The following is a 5,063-nucleotide window of genomic DNA, read 5'->3' as shown; positions in this document are numbered from 1 at the left end:
GGCTTCCGTTAGCCACCGATAGTCCACTGTATACTTATCAGTTTGGGCGCGAATTCGACGACAGTTTTGTAAGTCGCATATAAATGTCGAAAATACTTTTGGACTACTGAATCTTATTTCATTTCATGGTATGTTTGTTCTTATGCACCCTCTTTGTGATGTTTCAGTTCGCTGAAAAGTATCTATGGATGAGTTTGTCAGTTCCAAATTGATTGAGTGGCAGCTACCGGGGCTGATTGAAAGGTAAGTCATCTTCATGCCTTCATTTTATGGGTATTGTTTTACAGTAGCTACTGTGCCTGCTATATGTTCTACACATAAGAAATGGCGGTGGGTCAGTCACTGTTGCTTGTACCAATACCCAAATTTTTAACAGGGTGAGCCATCTTGTGATTCCAATATATATTGCTGTTATATCAGCCTGCGAGTCAAAGTTTGCTCACCACTGCTCGAGACAATGATGACAAACCCTCTATGGTACACATTATGATCCCAATTGGTAAAAAAAATGTTTGGGGTGTGTTTTTGTGTTTTAATATAGACCAAGTAAACATAATCGAGACATTTTCTCAATATTATTTTAGGGTTGATTGCAATATGACAACACTGCACAGTAGTGGAACATATTGAAAACAGTTTTATCTAAAATTGTAATATATTATAATATTTAAAACTCATGTTCTCAACAATCTGGTAATGACACCCATAATTGTCCTACAGATGCCAGGGGAGAAGTTGCCCATGACGCTGCTGCCCATCCTGCTCCCTCCGCCTGTGTTTAAAAAGGGCAGGAAATTGGCCCGGGCGAGTATTCAGGAGGTGAAGAGAGCCTTCATCGATGTTAAGCTGGTAAGTAATTTACCTTTCAACAGAAATTAAAATGTAAATGAATTGTGAAATGACTCCAGTTGTTCTTTTACACAGTTTTAAAGCAGGACTCTTTTTATGAGGAGCGACTTGAAAAGATTGTATTTCGTGGACTGTGTGACAGCGTAACATTTGGCTGTTTCTCATTTCATGAAGCACTATTCTTACAAGTTGTAACTTGGTGTAAGTTGTTACTCCATAGTGATGTGTGACCAAACATATCACACAAACCACAGACCAAACATTAGACTGGCCAAACCCCCTGAATAAATTGTTGAACACGCCATTGACTTTACAGGTGTCACACTTCTCCCCGTAGATTTTATATTGAAATAGCTTCAGTAGAGAGCTGATGACAATTGCTCTGCACTGCTAGAAATACTTACAAAATACTTACCTTTTTTTCTTTTCTCATCATAGGTCGGAGCTAACATGGTGGAATACTTGCAGCAGGCACAATCGCCTACCCATTTGTGCTGCTGCTCACAGAGCCTCTTGTTCTATGTATATATCACTCTCTCATAGCTGTCCCCCTCACCCGTTCTTAAAATTTAATTTTTTTGGACATAATTTGTTCATATGTGAAGGAAATGTTGTGAGTTGTTATATTTGTATGTTCTGGAAATGTAATATAAATATATTATATATAATAAATAAATATTTTATTGTTACATTGGTGTCATTGTAATATATTATTAATAATATTAGCATACAATAAAAATAAATAAATTATATATATATATATATATGGTATATTGGCAACCCAACTTGTTGGGTTGAAATAACCCAGCCGTGTAGTAAATATGAACCCAGCGTTGGGTCATATGAACAACCCAATGTACAACCCAATTGTTGGGTTAAGAGAACCAACCCAACTTGTTGGGTTAAAATAACCCAACGCGAGGTTGGTCCTATATTTAACCAGCGTTGGGTTGGGAAACAACCCAGATTGGGTTGTTTTTAACCCAGCATTTTTAAGAGTGTAGAGTCTTGAACCAGTCATGATGTGCTATATATATCACTATATTAACACTTACTATGGTACCCGTTATGTTATGTCATTGTATGGTTCGGTACAGGACTAAAATATTGAAAAAAATTACAAAAAAAACCCTTAAACCATATTCGGAAAGCAGGAAGTGAACAAATGTAACAGTTACTGATTGTAAAAGTACCAGATGGAGGGGTAGGATTTAATAAGCTTTGCTTCTTCCTACTCCTTTTGGACACGTGGAACCGTGAACTGATTATGTGATGCATTCAATTGTAATCTGATGCATGTTCAAATGAAATTAAAACCATTACCATAAGCCGTTTGGTTCATAAATATGTGACTAGTTATGAGCGTTCAGCAGAACAATACGTACCCACTGGGGCAACCTCCCACCCATCTTTGTCTCGCATGCCAAAGACAGGCTACATCGATGGCAGTGCGCCAAAGAAAAGGAAAGCCAACCATCATGCACTGTAAACCCGAATGTTCAAAGTACTTAAATGAAGTTATGCATACTCAAAGTTCTTAAAAAAGTTCTAATAACTTAATTATGTCAAGTTTATTTAATAATAATAATACATTTTATTTGTATAGCACTTTTCAGAATACTGAAAGACACTTTACAGAAGAATGGAGTTGAATAAAGCAAGTAAACAGAGTAGAAGACACACCAAAATACAACATTCATTCGTTAATACACAGTTAAAACATGACTAAAAGCGGGGCGGGGCACATTTAACATGTTGTTCCATTTTGAGAACTTTTAACTATAGCATAAGAGGGAGGAAACACACTCTCATAAGATAACGTAGTTTCCACATAAATATGCGACTCGCAAGATAACTAGATAAGTGCGTTCAGCCATCTTTGTCTCTCAAGCCAAAGGCAGGCTACCCCGATGGCATTGCGCCAAAGAAAAGGAAAGGCACCATCATGCACTGTAAACCCGAATGTTCAAAGTACTTAAATAAATGAAGTTATGCATACTCAAAGTTCTTTAAAAAAGTTCTAATAACTTAATTATGTCATGTTCATTTAACATGTTGTTCCATTGTGAGTACTTTTAACTAATATGTTTTGATTAAATTGAACTATGGCTATATTAAGTAAAAAAAAAAAAAACTTAAAAACAGTTTACATACAACTTAAGACACTGTAAATCGGAATGCTCAAAATAATTAATTGGTATAAATATAGTTAACTTAAAATTTTCTAAAAAGTTCGACTTATAAATGTTGATTGCCAGTTGCATTATCTGTCTTTTCAGTTGTAATTTTAACTTGTAATTTTTGATGAATATGAACTTTTTGCAGATTTGTGTAACCTACTTAAAAGAATTCGTAGTTACTATACTAAAAAAGTATCTAATAAACATGAATAAATCAAACCGCAAAAAGTCGGTATCACGTGATGTTGATGTTTACGTTTTACTGCGCATGCCCCATTGACTATTCTGGTTGATTATAGCGGCGCATGTAGACAGGAGATTGGAATATTCCTTTCCATGGATACCATTGTTTTCGGAAAAGTCATTCGGAAAAAGGAAAAAACTCCTCATGTAAACGTGGCTAATGTTAGTCAAATTATATTATATCTGAGACAACTGAAACAACACTTAAATGGGAGGTACTTCGAACATCAGTCTTCTTTTCATACAGAATCCCTTTTGTGTATTGTGTACTGTAAACCAGCAGGGGGGGGCGGCTAGAGTACTTTTAAGCCATAAGCGTTTCAGGAGTTTTTGTGTCACACTGTTCGTAGCGCCTCCTTCACTCTTTTCGACTCCTCAAGTTTATTACGCAGTAAAAGACAAAGTCAGAAGGGATTATGGAAATGCAAGGTTTAAACTCTTATCTTTGCTGCATAGCTTGAAGCAGACGGCAATATATAGCTGGATGCATTTTTCACTCTCAGATTGAGTTCCTTTTTGACATTTTGGAAATCATCTTTTTACTTCAGCAAAAAAAAAAAAAAAAAGAGCTGAAGTTAGACTGACTTTGTGTCAAGACCAACTGAAACTTTTTACAGAATAACTGCAGGTCGACTGTGATTGTTCCTCGCCGTTTTATATAGAAATAGCACATACGTATGTATTTCAAATTGTTCAGAAAAATGTGTATTGTGTCAACACTTTATAGAAAAGGTGAATTTGATTTACATTACTGGGAACATTTTATTCAGTTAGCGTCCGTTTTGGTTAGGGCCAGACCCTCTGGAACATTTTAACCAAGGTTCCACACTGTATAGTAAATCATTCATTCATTCATTCATTTTCTACCGCTTATCCTCACGAGGATCACAGGGATGCTGGAACCTATCCCAGGTATCGTCAGGCGAGAGGCAGGGTACACCCTGGACTGGTGGCCAGCCAATCACAGGGCACATATAGACAAACAACCATTCACACTCACATTCATACCTATGGACAATTTGGAGTGGCCAATTAACCTAGCATGTTTTTGGAATGTGGGAGGAAAACTGAGTACCTGGAGAAAAACCACGCATGCACGGGGAGAACACGAAAACTCCACACAGAGATGGCAGAGAGTGGAATTGAACTCGGTCTTCTCGCTGTGAGGCCCGCGTGCTAACCACTTGACGACCGTGCATCTTCATATAGAAATACCACATATGTATTTCAAATTGTAAATAAAAATATGCTTTGTGTCAACACTTTATAGAAAAGGTGAATTTGATTTACATTACTGGGAACATTTTATTCGGTTAGCGTCCGTTTTGGTTAGGGCCGGACCTTCTGGAACATTTTAACCAAGGTTCCACACTGTATAGTAAATCATTCATTCATTAATTTTCTACCGCTTATCCTCACGAGGATCGCGGGGATGCTGGAGCCTATCCCAGCGATCTTCAGACGAGAGGCGGGGTACACCCTGGACTGGTGGCCAGCCAATCACAGGGCACATATAGACAAACAACCATTCACACTCACATTCATACCTATGGACAATTTGGAGTCGCCAATTAACCTAGCATGTTTTTGGAATGTGCGAGGAAACCGGAGTACCCGGACAAAATCCCGGGAGAACATGCAAACTCCACACAGAGATGGCCGACAATTGATTTGAAGTCGGGTCTCCAAGCTGTGAGGCCTGCATGCTAACCACTCGTTAGCCTCATATAGAAATATCACATTTGTATTTAAAATTGTTACTGTATTTCTTATGGGAACATTTTATTTGGT

The 5,063-nt window shown here is 37.5% G+C and overlaps 1 long non-coding RNA gene across 1 annotated transcript; it reads left to right on the top strand.

Moving 5' to 3' along the window:
• The first annotated feature begins 216 nt into the window (after positions 1-216).
• Positions 217-1,406, top strand: LOC131102977 (uncharacterized). Its single transcript, XR_013628769.1, has 3 exons — positions 217-243; positions 721-849; positions 1,288-1,406. It is a non-coding gene; the product is annotated as an uncharacterized LOC131102977 (long non-coding RNA).
• The last annotated feature ends 3,657 nt before the right edge of the window (positions 1,407-5,063 follow it).

The sequence above is a fragment of the Doryrhamphus excisus genome, linkage group LG1 (genome assembly GCF_037039965.1).
Source record: "Doryrhamphus excisus strain RoL-2023G ecotype Guam linkage group LG1, RoL_Dexc_Guam_v1.1, whole genome shotgun sequence".
Classification (NCBI taxonomy): Eukaryota; Metazoa; Chordata; class Actinopteri; order Syngnathiformes; family Syngnathidae; genus Doryrhamphus; species Doryrhamphus excisus.
Note: the sequence above shows the minus strand (reverse complement) of the source record. Positions and strands in the feature narration are given on the sequence as shown.